Below are 19,648 nucleotides of genomic sequence, written 5' to 3'. Positions count from 1 at the left end.
AATGAACAACTGGTACTCACCATGAAAAAAACTTTCCCAGTTTGGTGATTTTATCAGTATATAGATACGATCATCTCTGAGCCATGCACTAAGGAATAAGATCCTTTATGCAATTTGTGGAGGTATAATATCCCTCAAATAACAGGTCTACATATTTTGTGAAATTTATAGCTAATTATATAAAATGATTCACTTTTGAAAACTCAAATGGGTACAGAAAAGTTCATTTTATTCAGCTTGTCATCACCTTTAGCATTTTTATACTTATCAATAACGGTTGTACTGCAGATGGTATGATGTCCCACTGTTTGCTTGTTATAACCTTGATTATACTGTGGTGGAAAAAGCTTTCTGGGAAAATTGAACAGTTTCAGGCTTAGAGGTTATCATTTGTTGCTCTGGGTAATACTTTCACTTTGGCTCTATTTTTAACCTTAACAAAAGGTGAAAAATTATATTGGAATAATATGTAATGAACTATGCTTACAGCATGATAAATGAAAAGTATTCATCAAAATTCAATCAAATAAAAAGGCATGGAAATATCCATATTAAAACATTAACTATATATATGTATATATATATATATATACATATATATAGTCATCAATGATAGAGACATTTTTCAGAAGAAATTCACATATGGAATCTGGTCAAATCTTTCAACTGCAAAATGTGTAGACCTGTTTTTGTTGTTTGTTTGGCCAGCTTCCAATTTCTATCAGCTGAAACAATTCTTTTATGATTTAGTAAAAGCTTCCCAGACTGAAAATAGGAGGTAGATAGTTTAATGGTCAGAATGTGTGGCCAGGATTTTGTAATTTGGACATTTTGCTTTGACGAGCACAATGTTCCAATGCATTGAACTTAAAAGCTAAGATGTCTGCTTCCTTTGCGGCTGGCCAGAGCTGGTTCCACCCCGGCCTGCCTGGGAAGACGTGCCATTTCCCTCCACCTGTGGCACCAAAGCTGGGAGAAGTCGCTGGCCATACATAGCATTAGACCCCTCCCAAAATGATAAACACGTTTACTACTAAGTCTATTTTAAATCCCAAATAGCCTTCATTTTTAACTTTGGAAAATCATTTAAAACCTGGAAATAAATAAATGCCAAATATTTTAATTTCTCTTGAATCTAGGCCTATTCAAAAGCCTAAATGTTTACTTTTGGCAAACACCACCATTTCTCAAATCGTTAATTTTCATGAAGACCCATGAGTAATAGATGTGGTTCAATTTACAGTGACTAATGGTGGGTAAATGTGACGTGATATTAAGCAGTTAGAAAGAATAAAATATAAAATTCTTCCCAGGGCACCATCTAGGAAATAGCCTCTTCGGAGTTCTCAAGTAAATCTATGAGGCAGTAACAGAATTAATGTGACTAATGGGTAAGTTGTTATTCTCAAAGGATTTACAATGAGTAATTCAAAATCAGATTATGACTATTAATTTTAACTACTTAGTAAGTTATAGCTTTTATCAAGTTAATCAACAATTCCTGTGGTCTTCTGTCAATTTAGTCATTTAGAAATTCTAAATTTGTTGAAGAAAAAAAAACACCCAGAATATACATCTCTAGAGTGAATGGGGACACACAGGATAGCAGTCATGGGGTCATACTTTGTGAACCCACCATAACTGGAATTTTAGATGATAACTGAAGCCATGTCCGTGAACATATTCTTTGGCCAATGTTTTGATGCACAATAGAAACCTAGTTTTAGTTTTGAGTCTGCAGAGATTTTTCTCTTTGCATATCTTGCATATCCACACCATTGAATATGCCTAGATGTCATGGGAGGTACAATGTAATCTGATTAAAGTATCTTTATTTTAATTTACCAATCAGCTCTTATGTTTTTAGGGTGGTTCCTAATGGTGAGTACATTTTAAACTGTACTATTTGTGACAAGATAGCAAGATAGGACATTACCATGTCTCTTTAATCATTCAATGTAATTGTCCCCCGAACAACGAAATTTGTCATCTTTATATTTAATCAGTATACGTCACATCTAGTGGAATCACGTAGTCACAATAACATCTTGCCATGAAGAGATGGAGCCCGTGGAAGCAGAAGGACATGGGTTAGAGGAAAGCAGATAATAAGCCATCAGGGCTCAATGTCCCATGGGCAGTTTTTGTTCAGTGGGGGACATTTAAGGGTGAGTTCGTTTAGCAAAATCATTACATGAATGTCACTTAAAAGAGAATCTACAGTACAAATTAATAACAAAACAGGCCACATCCTTCTATTATATAACCTGATCGGATATGAAACCTTAGATGCCAATTTGACCAAATTTTAGGGTATTTGGGAAAGTTTTAATGTGGGGACTGACCAGTTTCCTGGTTAATGGCAGTTGTTTATTTAGATATTAAATATCTGGGAACTTGAAAAACAAGATGTTAACAGTGTGCTGCAGAGAGAAGAGAAGATAGGTGAAGGTCAATTAACCTTTCTGATCCCTTCAAGCAGCTAAAATGCTCCATTTGTTAAGGTTCACTGGCATTCAGTTTTGTTTCCATTTTCATATTTCCAGCCCCCATAATTAATGTCTCAGGGCATTTTCCCAAAGATTTGGTTATTTAATATTCAGGAAAAAGCACATATTTTTCATTTCTTTTCTATTTGCTATGTCTTTTCTTATAATATCTTATCCTCTAAACATAAGAAAGGTATAAGATGAGGGGCATTTTTATATTCTGTCCATTTGACCCAGAAGGTCATGGAATTGTGGGACCAGCTGCTGGTGAATCTTGGTCCTTGGGTTTTGTGTCACATGGAATGCACGTGACAGCTGCCCTTGGTCTGCCTCTTCCCTTCCAAGTCTCATTGACTTCAGATTCTGACTACTGCCTCAGGCACTCAATCTCTCTCTTTCCCTCCCCCTCTCTCTGACTTTCCCTATAAGGCCTTCAAGTGGTTGGATTTAGGCCAAAGCTGATTCAGCTAGAACACACCTAAACTGAAGTAACCTCATCAAAACATCCTATTTACAATTGTTCACACCCACGGAAATGGATTAAGAACTTTTTTTTTTTCTTCTGGAATATATAGCTCCAAGACATCAGAGAATGCTTGTCAAAAATCAAGTGACATAGATGTGAGGGTTTATTTCTGACCTTGTAGCAGCACCATGCTGTTTTTATTATTGTGTCTTTGTCATAAGTTTTAATATTGGTAAGGTGTGTGTCCCCTAACTTCACACCTCTCTCACAAGATGGTTTATGCTATTCAGGGCCCCTGAATATTCTTCCATTAATGCCTACTTTCATATATATTGATGTTTGCATGTTGCATCATTCTGAATAACTTTTAATTCTTTTCTGCATATTTTCCATGTACTTTCTTTTTGGTTACCATGAGACTAAAAATTTAACATCTTAAATATAATACAATCATGTTTTCTTTGATATTGGGTTGACTTCAATACCATACACATACGTTATTTCTCTACCCTTCAAGCCCTCACTTTCTTGTTGCACTTGTTACAAATTATATCTTTACGCATTATATATCCCAAACCGTACATTCATCATAAATGCTAATACAGTTGCATTTTAGAACTGATAAAAAATAAAAAAAATAGTTACTGAAAACAAAACAAAACAACAGTACTGATATTTACTACAGCCCATATGATTAACTTCAGCACATTGTTTATTTCCTTATGCTGCTTTGAACCACTGCCTAAGTGTCCTTTCCCTACAGCCGAAGAACTTCCATTAGCATTACTTGTAGGGCAGATATAATTATGATGAACTCTGATTTTGTTTATCTGGGAATGTCTTAAGCTCTTCCTCATTTTTGAAATGTCTCACTGGATATAAAATTCTTGTCTGTTAGTTGTTTTCTTTCAGCACTTAATATTTCATATCATTGCTTTCTTGCTTCCACGGTTTCTGACTAAAACAAAATATCATCATTCCTCAGAGAAAATCAGCTAACTTGTATGATTACTCTTTCCTAAATTGAATGATGACTTCTGAATCCTTGGCCATTTTTTTGAATTGTTCTGAAGGGAGTGTCACCTTCATGATCACTTAATGTAGAGTTATTTTAAAACTCTGTTTCAGATTATTCCAGAGGTCACAAAGAACTCATGGTATATTTTCTATGTTTGAAACAGAACAGCTGTCTCAGTGTGTATCAATTTTGCTGCTGGCAAACAGTCTTCCTTTTTACCAAATTAGAAATATGAGCTGTTACATTAAAAAAAAACATATTATCTTTTAAAACAAACCCATAGTACCATGCAAACAATCATGAGCGTCAGGGTGAGAGATGTTACCATAGTAACAAACACAGAAAAACTGGAAGGACAGAGCATGTAGGAGCCAAGGGTTAAAACAAGACCTGCAGAATTTGTTGGGAACAGCTGGCCTCAGGGTGGTGGCAGTAAATTGTGGAGATTGTTACGTAGAGCAGTCTGGGTGGAAGAGAATGTTTACCCCAAATGGTTATGTTGAGTATGAAGGAAGAGAGCACTGAAAGATAAACTCTGTTCCCTCAAGAAATGCATGCATGCCTTTTGTCACCTGCAGTATATAAGCAGGATCTGGATAAGAATAAAGTTTCTGATGTCTGTTGTTTGTTAAAGTTAAGTTTCAGACCCTCTGAACCCGTCTGTGTCTTTCTTTCTTTCTTTCTTTCTTTTTCTCTTTCTTTCTTTGTTTCTTTGTCTCTTTGTTTCTTTCTTTCTTTTTCTTTCTTTCTTTCTTTCTTTCCTTCCTTGCTTCCTTCCTTCCTTCCTTCCTTCCTTCCTTCCTTCCTTCCTTCCTTCCTTCCTTCTTCCTTCCTTCCTTTTTTCTTTCTTTCCTTCTTTCCTTCCTTCCTTCCTTCCTTCCTTCCTTCCTTCCTTCCTTCCTTCCTTCCTTCCTTCCTTCCTTCCTCTCTCTTTCTCTCTCTCTCTCTCTCTCCTTCCTTCCCTCCCTCCCTCCCTTCTTCCTTTCTTATCATTCCTTGATATCCTTCGAGCTCCATTTCAATAGGAAACAACAAAAGCAGGCAAAGGAGAGGGTATCAAAGAATTAAGCAGACATCAACCACTTCCCTGAAACCATCAGCTCTAGATTTCTAAGGTCTACACTGCCAGTTTCTCAGGTTTAGTCTACATGTGTCCCTGTAGATTGTGAAGAGCACTGCAGTATGGTACATAGAATAGGACAAAACCGTGAAATCCTTAAGGATTAGCATCTATGGACAGGTGCTGATTAGATTCCTCCTGAAAGGTTGTCCCGAGGCAGCACGTGGTATACGCCTTGCTCAGTATCTACAATGTGGTGTGTGCTCCCTGCTCAGTGAATGTTTATACCTGTTCTTCAAAGGTCCAAGCAGTAACTGGAAGGGGTAAGAAAATGATATCCTATCCAGAATGAAATGTTATGTGCCTGGGAACTGGCTTTTCAATGTCCAATAAAAATACTGAGAATGATTCAGAGAAGAGATTTTAAAGGCAAATATGCTCTTTTGCTAAATAATCACTCAGACAGTCTTACACAGAAAAAGGCAAAGGTGAGTGGAATAAAGATCTCAAATTATAGAACATTTCTTATGAATATATCTATAGGTCCACAAACAAATCCTGCTATGTTCAAAGTCAGGGACAAGGCAGGGTTAATAGGAGAAAATATTTAAAGAATAAGGGCTGCTTTTCAAAATCAATCTCATTGATTGATTGACTAATAATGGGAAACATGTTTGAACATAGTAATTTCAAAACTGTAAAATATTAACTTCTGTATTTAGACATTAGATTAGATTAAACAGGTACTTTCCTTTTGTATTAAGGATTCCATCTCTAATTCACATTGAATATCAACTCTTCAGCACCTTTCCTCCTAAGGCTCTAATATAGAATTAATCACTTCCTGCTTGGCATCAATATTGTACATTGTCCATAATTTATTGTAACATTTCACATTCTCATTTGAATACTTGATTCCATATTTTTTACCCTACTATGCTGTAAACTCTGTGAGTCTATGTTTCAATCATCTTGGTACGTAGCCTTATAACTTTGGAAAGTCAAAATGGCTTTAAATCAATGACCAAAATCATGTGTTAAAGAAAAATGGAATTCCTAATTTTGATCTTCCATCCCTTATGCATTAATAAAACAATTCTAGCTCCTGATGCTCAGCTCTATCAAGGTTAGTTGGATTAAAACTATATGAAATATACCTATCATCTTGAAATTAGTTGTCTATCTTAGTTTCCTAGCTGCTACAACAAACACCAGTCAATGGGTTGACTTAAACAAGGAGAATTTATTGGCTCACAGTTTTGAGGCTAGGGGAAATCCAAATTTGAGTTGTCAGGAAGGTGATGCTTTCTCCCAGAAGACAGTAGCATTCCAGGGCTGGCTGCTGGTGACCCTCAGTTCTTGGCTTTACCGTCACATGGCAATGCATGCGGCAGCGCCTTCTCCTTTTTCCTCAATGTTACGTTGACTTCTGGTTTCTTCTGTGGCTTTCTATGACCTTCCTTGTAGATCTCCAGTAGTAGTCTATGAAGACACAAGCTTGTTCAGTTGGCCATACTACAACTAAAATAACACCATCAAAATCCCTATTTCCAGTGGGTTCACACCCACCCACATGGATTAAGATTAAGAACATTTTTCTGGGGTATGGAATTCAATTTGCCATAGTGTCCATGATATAACTATATCGTCTCTAAATTAGAGAATTTCTCCCAGCTGAGTTCAGTTTACAAAAAGAAGCATTTGACTTGAATCTAGAACCTCCTTTGGGTATAAAAATAGAATTATATAGCTATTTTTTTTTCTAAATTTACCTTTGATAATTATATTTTAATGAAACCCTCTGAATAGTTGTATACGTAAATTGTTATGACTGTTTAAGTATCATCTGTATCTTGGCTGTATATGAGAGCAGAAATCAGATAAAATATGCACTTAAGAAAAAGGCAATTGTGATTTGTAGATGATCCAGCCTGTGGGACACATGGTCAGTTTGCTGTGACTTGAGTGAATTGCTTAAGTAGATTATATTTCATGGCCCTCTGTTGTAAAGTAGATTTCACATTAATAGGGAGGTTTTGAGAATTGAACAACAACAAAAAAACATACAAGTACTTATTTAGCATGTAGTAGCATTATGAAATTTTTATTTGTAATTTACTATTCCATGTAAATTACTAGCTGGGTATTGAGCCAAGAGGATTCACTCTCTGTGTTGCTTTATAATCGTAAATGTATGTGTGCCAATGTATCAATGTGGCATTTTTTTCTAGAGGTTTCTCAAACATCTAATCATAAAAGTCAAGGCAAAAGCAGGAGGGCTGGATTACAGCAAACACACAACGGGCCTGGTTTAGGCAACTCCTGTTGGTATCCTGGTGAGCTCTTCTTTTGAACAAGGACTGTCATGCTGGAGAAAGTACTAAGATATTTCCATCCACATAGCTTCCTGCCTTGGGGCCAAACATCTCACAATCAGGGTCACCAGAAACTTTTTCCAATAAATTGAATGTTGACAGCCTTTTATAAGTATTATGTAGAATTTATGGAGGTAAAATTACATGCAAATATGAACCAATTTTAAGAGTTGAGCTCTTTTTTTCAATTTCATTTGTGTTACATCTTTTAAATTTCCTTTTTGTACTTACTTTGGGTTTAAATGTTCTTTTTATGGCATTTTCTCAAAATGATATCTTAGCTCATTGACTTCAGATATATCTTATTTCCTAATGTATGCATTTAATTGTATAAATTTTCTTTTACACTTGCTTTAACTGTATTCTACAAATTTTTATATGAATGTTTTCATTTTTATTCAATCATAAAAAACATATTATTTTGTTCCCTGTAGTTTATGTTTTTTTTTTTTTTTCTGCATGGATAGACACTGGGAATTTAACTCAGGTCTCTGACATGGCGGGTGAGAACTCTGCCAGTGAGCCATCATGGCCCACCCTGTAGTTTATTTTTTGACTTAAAGTTAATTTAGACGTCTATATTGCTTGTTTTCTATATATTTGGGGATTTTCCTGATATCTTACTCTTACTGTTTACTTTAAATCTATTGTAATGCTTACACATATTTTATATGATTCTAACTTTTTATACTAATCAAAATATGTTTTTTTGCTCTTTCTTGGTGAAAATCTGTACATTAAAAAGTGTTTATTTTTCTGTTTCTTGGATCAGTAAGTTTACATTGTTCATACAGTTGTGCAGTTCTCTTGTATCCTTACTGAATTTTTTCTTTTTGTCTACTCATTTTAACACTTGTTGAGAGAAGTGTTGGAATCACGGACTACAATGGTGGATATGACTTTTTCTCCTCTCAATTCTGTCAAGTTTCGCTTCAAGCTGGATGAAGCTTTGTTATTTCATTCACACTCAGAATTCTTACGGCTTCTAGGCCAGTTCTCTCCTATCATTACTATATAGCTTTCGTTTTCTTCAGTAATACTTTTTATTTTGCAGGCTACGGTGTTCGCTGTTAGTATAGCCACTCGGTTATACAAAACCAGGCTGTCACAACAACTCACTGAGATATTTAAGTAAGAGATCTGAATTAAATGCGTAACTAAAGGATTTATATCTTATTTGAGTGGCAATTGAGAATTACCCAAAACTGAGTGGCATGGTCTGCATTTATATATAAACTAAGCATCAGTGTAGCACAAAAGGAGAACAAAATAAGTGTTTAGCTTTGCACAGTTATTGAATACACAGTTTTCTTTAGCTTCTGAAGGCACAGTGCACCAAAGGAGGAATAATCCTTGCCAACTACTGCCTTAAAATATGTCTTTAATCTCTCTAAGGTGCTGAGGCTGTTGAATGGTTTTAATGAAATATTTATATTAAAAAGAATATCTATAATTTACATGTGTGACCTAAATAAATAATTATTGTAAAGCAAATACCATTTTACCAAATTCTAGCTCAAGGAATAGAACAATAACATGTGGATTCTCCTTGACACCAGACGTAACTGCAAACCTGAATTGTGTGCTTATCCTTCCCTTTGTAGTGTTGCCACTTACGTATGCACATTTCATACACTGGTTAATCCTATTGTTTCATTATGCAAGTTTGAACTTTATATCAGTAGAAACATGATACCTCTATATCAATCTATTGCTCTATCTGACCTTTTGTGATTTTTCTCTCTCATTCTGTTTCCTAAATAGATCCAGATTGATATTATATCTTTAGTTCATCACTTTTACTATCATATGGCATTTTTCTTCCTATGTTCCAGATTTTTAATTAAATCTTCTCTTGAATGGTATGTGTATTATTTTCAATTTTATGTATCACACACTGCTGATATATACATCATGTTCATGTGTGACAATATATCTGTGATAGAGTGGGAAATGAAACTTTAATATTATTACGAAATGCCAGATTATTGTCCAAAGTGGTTGTTCCAATTTACATTACAATTAGCAGAGCTTGGGTGTACCATATTGTACCTCTCTACCAAAAGCTGGTAGGCTTTTACATTTCCATGGATCAGTGTATGTGGCTGCAGGGGTTATAAAATGCTATGCAATCATGGTTTAATTTTACATTTTCCTATTAGCTCATTTATCTTTACTTTTATTGATTTGTTAAGAGTCTTGAAGGCATTCAAGATAATAGAAAATATTTGGAAACCACATATGAAATTGAGGGTTTAATAATAAGAATTTATAAGGAAAACCTTAAAATTTGACAACAAAAAGACAAATGACCCAATCAAAAAATAGGCAAAAGACTTGAATAGACATTTTTTCAAAGAAGATATGCATATGGCCAAAAAAAGCACATGAAAAGATGCTCAGCATCATTAATCATCAGGGAAATCAAAATCAAAATCAATATGTGATGCCATTTCATAGCCACAAGAATGGCTACCATAAAAAATAATAAATAACAAATAACAGATAGATTGTGGAGATATAGGAACACTTGCTCATTCTTGGTGGGAATGTCAAATGGGGCAGCTGCTGTGGAAGACAATTTGGTGGTTCCTCAGAAAGTTAAGTATAGAATTGCCATATGACCGAGATATCCCACTTACTTGTAGGTTTATACTTTAAAGAATTAACAACAAGAATTTGAACAGAGCGATATTCATAGCAGCATTACTCACAATTTTCAAAAGATGGAAGCCATGCAAGTGTCCATCAACAGATAAATGGATAAAAAAAATGTATGACACAATCGTATGTTATGCCGCCGCGAAAAGGAACCAAGTGCTGACACTTAGTACAACATGGTTGAACCTTGAAGCCATCATGTTGACTGAGATAAGCCAGACACAAAAGGACACATATTATAATATGTGCTCGCACCAATATGAAATAGATAGAATAAGAAAATTCATAGAGTCATCAGCTAGAATCAGGTTACCAGGGGCTGGGGAGGGAATAAGGAATGGGGAGTGAAAGCTTAATTGGTACAGAATTTCTGTTCATAGTGATGGAGAGTTTTGGTACTGGGTGGCAGTGATGGGAGCACAGTGCTGTGAATTCGATGAACCCCTTTGAATTATATATCAGGTTATAGCTAAAGGAGGAAATTTCAGGTTGTGTATATGTCTGTGTGTATATATATATATATAAAATAAAAATTACAAAGAATCAGAAAAAAACACATTATTTGGGACAACTGAAAAACTGGAATATGGAGTGTAAGCTTTACACTAATGTGAAATGCCTGGGACATGATAATTGAATTTAATGTGGTTACACAGCCACTGTCCTTGTCCTCAGAAATGTGCTGAAGTGTTAAGTGCTAGAGGAACATGATGTATGCAACCTGTTCACAAATATTTAGATAGATAAAAGGATGGATAGATAGATAAGGAAAATGATATAATAAATGTCATAAAATGCTAAAAGTTGGTAAATTTGGGTATATGGGTGAGGAGGTATATTGGAGCTCTAAGTATTGTTTTTTTTTTTCTTCTTTTTTTTTGCATGGGCAGGCACCGGGAATCGAACCCCGTCTCTGACATGACAGGCGAGAATTCTGCCTGCTAAGTCATTATGGCCCATCTTGTATTGTTTTTGTATTTTTTTTGCAACTTTTTTGCAAGATTGAATTTATTTCAAGGTAAAAAGTTTAAAAAGTAATCTTTCCCTTTAGATAAATTGCAAGTACTTTCTAGATTTCTGCTTTGTCTACAATTTCTTCATGGTATATTTAATAAAATTAATTTCTTAATCTATCAATACTTTTCTTTATGTTTATGCTATAAATATTTGCTTACATGAAGGCTTTAAAATTAATTATATATTTGCTGCTGCAACAATGGGATATTCACATGAAAAAGAATGAAATGTGACCTGCACCACACAGCATACAAAAGAAAAAATAAAAAAGCAATCGTATCTTCATGTTTTATAGACATTTTGTCATTCATATTTATAAACTCAGTTGTTCTCAACTGAGGATGAATTTTTTCCTTTTCATTTGCAAATGTTTGGAGACATTTTTGGCCACTAAAATGTGGCTTGGGGACGGTTTCTACTACCATCTCTTGGATAGAGGCCAGGAACGCTGCTAAACATCCGACAATGCAGATGACAATCCCCAGGACAAGGAATTATTTGGTCAAAATTGCCAATGATGCCTCTACTAAGAAACTTCACCTTAATCTATTGGAAAAGAAATAAATAGTGTAAAATAGGGATCTGTTGATTCTGAGACTACCTATAGAAATAGTATAATGTTCCCGTTATCTACATCTTCCTTGACATTTTTCAGTATAGTTTTTCACGATCTCTAAACAGATCCTAAATACATGCATACACACATATTTTTATTCTTGAAGACTTTTTTCTTTGTGTTTGTATTGTAAATGGCCTCAAAATTACACCATTTAGCTGTATGTTGTTATAAATAACTGCAGTTGACTTTCATAAAATTGCTCTTATACACAACATTTTTGTCTTTAATAACTTTTCTACAGATTATTTATGGCCTTTCATGTGGCCAATCATATTATGCAAATATTATTATGCAAATATTATGTAAACAAGCTTTATTTCTTCTATTAGCATTTTGTTTATTTATGTGTATATATTTATATGTATGTTACTTATTGCACTGACTAAAGCTTCTTGTGAGAAGTTCGGTGAAATCAGTTAGAGCAACATACTTTTCCTTTTCCTAATTTTAAAGGAAATTGATTTCATGTTCCACAAATGTTAAAGATGTTAGTTGTAAGGTTTTTAAAAAAATTTTAGATAGACTTTATTTATTTGAGAAAATTATTTTCTTCTCTTTGTGTTAGAATAGATTTTTTTTCTTTGAGTGTTTGATTCTTAAAATGCTTTTTTATTTCACCTGTAAAATGAAGTATAAGAGTAGTAACAATAAACAGAAATATTTCAATGATTATAAAAGGCAATCAATGTTAAGCACTTAAGACAGTGACTAATAATTAATATAAGTTATAATAACATAGTAATTACAATGATGATGAATGATAATTGCTCTCAAGTTCATCCATTAATTTGATTTTGTTTTATTTTTAGGCTGAGGTCATTCATGGATGAATATGTCAGTCTGTGAAAACAATCTGCCTTTTTCAATTACAAACATATCTTTGACTTTGAAAAAAGATTATTAAACATATGGTTATCAGGGGTGCCTTTCATTGCAAATAATAAGGGATAGTTGTCATGGTTTTCTTCAGCCATCTGCCCCCATACCCACTTCCCTAGCTGGCAAACTGTATTCATGTTGTCTCCTCTGCCAGGGTCTTGGTAATTCTGCTTCCTGCAGGGTGCTACTCTATCTTGTGTGCACCCAAGGCTACCTGAGATGTCAAATCCAACCACAAGAGTCACAGATCTTTCCCACACCAAAATTCCTAGTGATTTAAAAACTACAGGCAAGTATTAACCACAGAGGATACTTCCTTTCTTTGAGGGGTACAACCCACTAGACCCGGTTCCTTAGATGTACCCCTTTGCCCTCAAGGAAACTGGAGGGACTGGTTTAGGTTTGGCATGAGAGGCAGGCTGAGATTTTGAGCAATGCCTGCGGAAACATTGCCACAATACAGAGCTGATTTGATCCTTTCACTCCTCTGTCTTACATGCTGTAAACTGCACAGCAGAAAAATGTTTGCAGGACTAACTGTTCTCTCCAGCCAACTATGCCCCATATATTCCGATTCCAGGCTTATTTACAATAAATAATTTGAACAGACTAAACATGTCATGTAGGATTCTTTTGCGTGTAGGAACTCTCTGCTTTCTATTATGTTAGCATGTTAGAGGACATTTGCGGGGGCAGGGGGTTGATCCAGACCTTTTATTAACTGTTCCCCCCTAAAGGTGTATGAGTTTCAGGCTTGCCATTAGTTCCTTCTATACTCCCAGTCTTCAACATAGAAGGTTAGGAGCACTGGGTTTGGGGCAGATGATCCTGGGTAAATACAGGCCATGCCATTTTTAGTATGGTAATCTCAGAGAAACTACTTGACTACCCTGAACTTCAGTTTCCTCATCTCTAAGCATATATAATGCTTGCCTACCATAGACTAGTTTTGATAATAAATATGTTATATAAAATAAAATATTATACGATTGATGATTACATTTTAATACACTAATCACACTAGTAGCAATAATTATTTGAATGTCTTCCTGCCTTCCCCTCAACGTACTGATGAAACTTATAAAGAGGAGAGGCATAGAACAATTTTTTAAATTCTTCTTTCTAACCACTGATGCTTAACATAAATGCCTGTCATATAATAAGATAACTTAATGTCTTTAAGTGGAAGAAAGCATCTCTTTTTTTCTGGTAAGCTTTAAAATTTCAACTCAACTTTACTATTATGAAATTGGTAGATCTCTCTGCAGTGTACTTAAAAGATATTCTTGTTCTGCTATTAAGGTTTAAAGTATTACATCATAACTGTGCTTCTTTATTGCGTATGTGTTTCTCAATGAATTTTTTATAGTTCCCTTTGATTGAAAACTTAGACAGTAATTTCTGTCTTCTATAAGTGAATGTTTATTATACATATAAAGTGTTTTAATGATAAGAGCTATATAAATGCTTATTAATTAAATGAATTGCTCAGCAGTTAAATAATCTATCTTAATTTCCATGAGATATATTTATAAAATCCAATAATTTCCTATTGCATATTGAACAATTTCCTGATTTTTAATTGTCATTTTTTTTGGTTCACTTTCTACATCTCAGGAAATTATAACTTTGAAGGTTAAAATTCTGGGACAAAAATAATAGATGGTAACTTTGAAGTGTCCGATACGTATCTTGCCCATTGTGTATCATCTTATCCAAATTTTTAATTGCAATTTCTTGCAAAGATATATATAATATCTTTCTTCTTAGCCAGAAGAAATGAAGGGGCCTGAGATTGTCTTAGTTGTCCACAGCTAGTCCCACCCTCCTGTGGGAATTACCCTCACTAAGAGTATCTGTGGTTTACTTAGAAAGGCAATGACCCTTTCTCCATGTCCCTTGAATTTCACTTTTCTGCAGCAATTGATATAGCTGTTCACTATGCAGTGGACATTTGCTAATTTTGTTCTCCTGAATCTCTGCTCTGTTTTGCTGGCAGGACTGCTTGGGATGTCCTAGGGCAGACTTTCCTCTCCACCCACAGTCCTGATGGGGTGAGCACAAGACAGGCCTGTTTCAATAGTAGAATTCCATTCTCCAGGCCACAGTGATCCAATCAGAGCAACATCCAAGATGTGTGTGAGAAACCTGAACAAAATCCAGTGGGATATTGAGTTTTGCTCTGCCACATTCCACAGCTGAAACCTAAGAACTACTCCTAACAGCAGAAGGCTGAGCCAAGACATGAAGACTAACCCGCATGACATCATTCGAGCCCCCAAATCAATCTTTATGGGAAACAATAACCAAGTGGGCCAATGGATCCCAGGTTCTGCTGAAGTCAGTTTGGCTTGGATTTCTGTCCTTTGCTGCCAGAGCTGTCCTAACTGAGCAGCACCTTCTGCTTACTAGTTGATGCTAAGTCACCACTATCTCAGAGATTTCCTTCTGCTCCTTCGGTTCATATTTCAATGTCTCAAGATCCTTTTGGTCCACTGTGCTTTAAATATTGGAGTTTGCCAAAGTTGCATTTTTGACTCATGTCTTTTCTTGATTTTCTGTTTTGTAGTCTCAAACATATCCATGGCTTTAGTTATCATATATTTGCTGGTGATTCAAGACATTTCTAGAGACCAGTTCAGTTTCTCTCTGACCCTTCTCTCTCTCTCACACACATGAAGATACCCACTGAGCATTGCACTGAATGAGCCAGGACTCACTCAGACTTAACAGATTACAGCTGACCTCATCATCTCCCCAAAGTCACTCCATCTCAATTTTCCATCTTGATGGAAAGCCATGCGATTTACCCAGATGCTCAGGCCAGAACCTCTCCCCTCTACCCGATCCTCAGGAGGTCACGGAGTAATTTTTCAGTTGGAAGCAATATATTCTCAAACTTTATGATGGCATTATTGAAGTCCCTGAAGTCTAAGCAATAAAATGAAAACTGAAATGGATTAGTTTCAAAACTGCAAAATATGAGGGGCTGGGTGGTGATTAAGGGCACAGCTCCAAATCAGAGACAGAAATTTGAAAACCAGATTTGCCCCTTACTGGTTGAGAAACCTGGGCAAGCCACTGTAAGCCATGTCTCAACATTCACGTCCATAGAGTGAGTGCAGTAATGGGAACAAACCAATTCACTGAAAGAAATTTGCTGAAAGCCAATTCTTGAATATATAATTTTATGAAAAGTCACTTTTTTAAAATACATTTAAGAAAAATCAATTTGCCAAAATGTAATTCATTGAATGGGCATTTTACCCAGCTTTAATAGAATGGTTTATCTATTTATCATTAATCTAAAATGGTTGAATATTACTTTCTTTTTTGTTTTTTTTTCTCCAAATGTAAAGCACTTAGTATCATCCCTGATTTTTATTTCTGGGAAGTAAAAATATCCATTACAATAAATTTTAATTTACAAATATCTGGGATACATTAGATATATTGAAATGCCATTCCTCTGTAAAAGAACGGTTGGATAAGTCAACTTGGAAACAGTTGGCAGGAAAAAAAAGAACTATCAATGCAAGTAAGGTAAAGAATGTTGATATAAATGTAATGGTCTATATATTTTGTACCTCAAATTTTTTGTACCTCAAATTTTATATATCTAAATGTAAGTAAACCATTTTTAAAAGGATGAGAAGCATGTTTAACATTCTAAAAATACCCAAGATGAGTGAAAAAAGTTTGGCAAGACTAATGATAAAGATGATCAAAAATTTTACTAATTAAAAATGTTCCCACCATTACAGATGATTTTTTAAAAATAATGAAATATATTTATCATAAATAAAAATCTTAAATGTGATATTTTTAGTATTCACAATAAATATTATACCTTTTACATATCTAATATACTTGCTATTCTCCTGTTAATTCTGTTAAAAATTTTTTGGTGAACTGATAAAAGTTTTAATTTGGCAAATTGAGCAAATTGGGACTCTACATATAGGTCATTAGTTAATTGGATCTACAACAAATTGGTCACTTCGTGAATTTAATATTGGAGGCTTTTATTTCAGAAATACAAGATAAGAACCATAATAGAAGTTTGTAATTCATGGGTTTATGGTAAGGAAAAATTGTGGCTATGCATGTACATTTTTTTGTCACGTATTAAGTATCCAGCTATGAGTAACAATTAATATAGATTTTTCATGATCATTTGATTGCCATTGTTATTGTTGCTAGTATAAATACAATCTTTATGATCTTGCCTCTGCCTAACTTTATAGTTTTATTTCTCATCATTCACTCAATTTTCCAAACTGCATGGAAGAAAGTTATGTACATCTTCTTGTCAGAGAATAAAATAACTTTAAAGAACCTCACCAGGCAAATATAAGGCAAGCAAAACTCCCCTTGCTTTGAGGGATTGATATATTAAGACCTGCTGTGATGTTCTGTAAAAACATTCTGTTCTGATTATCTCGTCAGAGGATAGAAGATTTTGTATAAGTTTAGTTGCCAAGGGACTTGTTAAAAATTGAAACCAAATACCCAATTCCTCACACTGAAAAGTTAAGGGTGGCACTGGGCAAGTCACTGGACGAAAAGGGGGAGAAATGGATATCAAGGGTCCTAGTAGGAACTTAATAACATGGATGGAAAGGCCTGAACTGGTAGACAAGACCCACAAAAGGACACGGGATTGGCTTGAGATGGCTAGTTTGGGCAGATGTGATCTAAACATCCAGCAACCCTGATATAGCTGACTTAGAAAACAGTGGCTAAGCATATTGACAAAGAAAACTGACATCCTCAGTGACAGTATTGGATGTTTTCTCACTACACCCTACATCTAGAGTAAGAGGGAAAAAAGAAGAGGTTTTCCTCCTGAGATATGGTTGCTGCAGAGGGCTGCACTTGTGAGCCTCTTCACCTGCCTATACATCCTTCAACCCCGAGAATGGAGTCCATCCTTACACCAGAGACCTTCTCCTCTGTGGTGGTTTGAAGCTGTTATGTACCCCCCAAAAAGGCCACATTCCGTTAATCCATTCCTGTGGGTGTGGAACCATTGTAGGTGGAACCTATTGGTTAAGTTATTTCAACTGAGAAGTATCTCGCCTCATTCAAGCTGGGTCTTAATTTTCTTACAGGAGCCACTTATGAGAAGATAAAGGACACAGAAAATAGAGAAAAACACCCAGAGAAGCTGAGAGGAAGCCATGAAGCCAGAAGGTGGAAACAATGAAACCTGGGAGAGAAGGACCAGCAGACGTTGCCATGTGCCTTGCTATCTGTCAGAGGAGCTCAAACTCATTGGTAACTGGTCTTCTGAGAAGTTATCATCCTGTTGATGCCTTAATTTGGACATTTTTATGGCCTTAGAATTGTAAATTTGTAAACTAATAAATCCCCTTTGTTAAAAGCTAGTTCACTTCTAACGTATTTTGTCAGCTTTGGCAAACCAAAACACCCTCTGTTCCTATTTCAGACCCAGCTTCAGATTCCTGGATCAGGTGCGTTGCCTCTCAATGACTCTCTTTCTGGATTATCTTCAGTTCTTTCTTGAGTCTCTTCCTTGTTCTGAATCTGATTTGGCTTTTATTGGGCCACCATTTTTATTCCCCATGTTTGGTGACGATAATTAGTGGGAATCTGGTTTTGATTATATCGTCCAACCGTCTTTATCTTTTGAAGTGTTCGTTTTTGTTGTTGCTGTTTTCTGTTTGTCTTGAGACCTCTGACTTCTCCTGGCATTTCTGTCACCTGTTTCATAATGGCTCAAAAGTATGTCAGGTTGAGGATCAAAGGCTTAGAGGTTGCTTCTCTCACTGCCTGCACCCCTGCCTTGCTGTCTTTCAACCCCCGGTAGAGTCCTGGGTTGTTCACGTTCTTGGATACCACCAGGAATTCAAATGAGCCAGAATAAGAAATAGAAAGGTTAAATAATCTGTGCCCACTGGAATGAAGAGCAGCCCCAGGTGAGGAAACATCCAGATACTGTGCCCAGGAGACTGTCTGTGTCAGTCTCTGCCCAGTTCTGGAATTGATGCAACCAATTATGCATTTTGCTGAGATTCAACAAATGGTATTTTATATAGACCTGTGGCTGAAGTCATAGCACCAAGCCTATCAATTCCTAATCCTGCATGGTTGCTTATATGCAGAAAACAGGCAATTAGAGGCTCTGTTCATCTCAAACAAGAAGGTACTCTGCTTCTTATGGTGCTGTGGACACATCTGTCGCCCTTTCGGTATCTGTAGCCTGCTTATTCTCTCTCCTCCTCTTATCTCCCTTTGTTTCAATTAACTTGTATTTATTACTTAGCAAAAAGTTGTACACTTTGTCTATACTGCAAGCTTGTCTAATTCGAAGACATATCTTTTGTTACCAGGGAGAAATACGTGTGATTTTAAAAAGTGGTAACCGGTTTTATGTGGCTTAGAAAATGATGAGATCTGAGTTCTGTAAGAGATTTGCCTGGTTAAAAAAACAATTTTATGGGTCAGCCTAAATATGTTTTAGAATGGAAATAAAAATTATATGGGATTGATTACTTCTGACCTGTCTAGGGCATTACCACATCTGGAGAAACTTGAAGGGCTCAGAGTGCACATTTTTTTCTCTCTCTTATCTCAAAAGAAAATAGTAAATTCCCTTAGAAATACATAAATAAGTCAAGTCAGTATGTGAGAAAATGCTTTATGTGGTAGAAACAAGATGTTAATAAATTTGAAATCTGAACTCTTAGCTTAGCCCACAATCTAACTGAACAAATGTTTCTTCTAAAGAGAACAACATTTAATAAATTAAAGAGAAATTCACTTACAAGCACCCTTATATTTCCGTTGCTTGCTCTGGCAATTTTAAGATTCTCCCATTGCAGTAGTATAAAATATTTATGAGAAGATTGCTGCACCTTTGCCTGATGTTGGCTTGTCTATTACCACTTAGCAAACCATCCATATCCATGAGGCTGAGCCCTTCAATTTATTTATTATGTGTGTTGGGTCTGCATGTTGAGTAGACTCTAATTTCGGGTGTCTCATATAGGTATGGCTGGCTCTGCAAGAAATTGAAGGCTCTGGTGGCTCACCCTTCA

At 35.5% G+C, this 19,648-nt stretch overlaps 1 long non-coding RNA gene across 1 annotated transcript in view; it reads left to right on the top strand.

Moving 5' to 3' along the window:
- LOC143669328 (uncharacterized) overlaps positions 1–17,802 on the top strand; it is a 44,736-nt gene extending 26,934 nt beyond the window's left edge. The window contains exon 3 of the long non-coding RNA XR_013168860.1: positions 17,699–17,802. This is a non-coding gene — a long non-coding RNA (uncharacterized LOC143669328). The remainder of the gene's footprint in view (positions 1–17,698) is intronic.
- The last annotated feature ends 1,846 nt before the right edge of the window (positions 17,803–19,648 follow it).

The sequence above is a fragment of the Tamandua tetradactyla genome, chromosome 25, assembly GCF_023851605.1.
Source record: "Tamandua tetradactyla isolate mTamTet1 chromosome 25, mTamTet1.pri, whole genome shotgun sequence".
Taxonomy (NCBI): Eukaryota; Metazoa; Chordata; class Mammalia; order Pilosa; family Myrmecophagidae; genus Tamandua; species Tamandua tetradactyla.
Note: the sequence above shows the minus strand (reverse complement) of the source record. Positions and strands in the feature narration are given on the sequence as shown.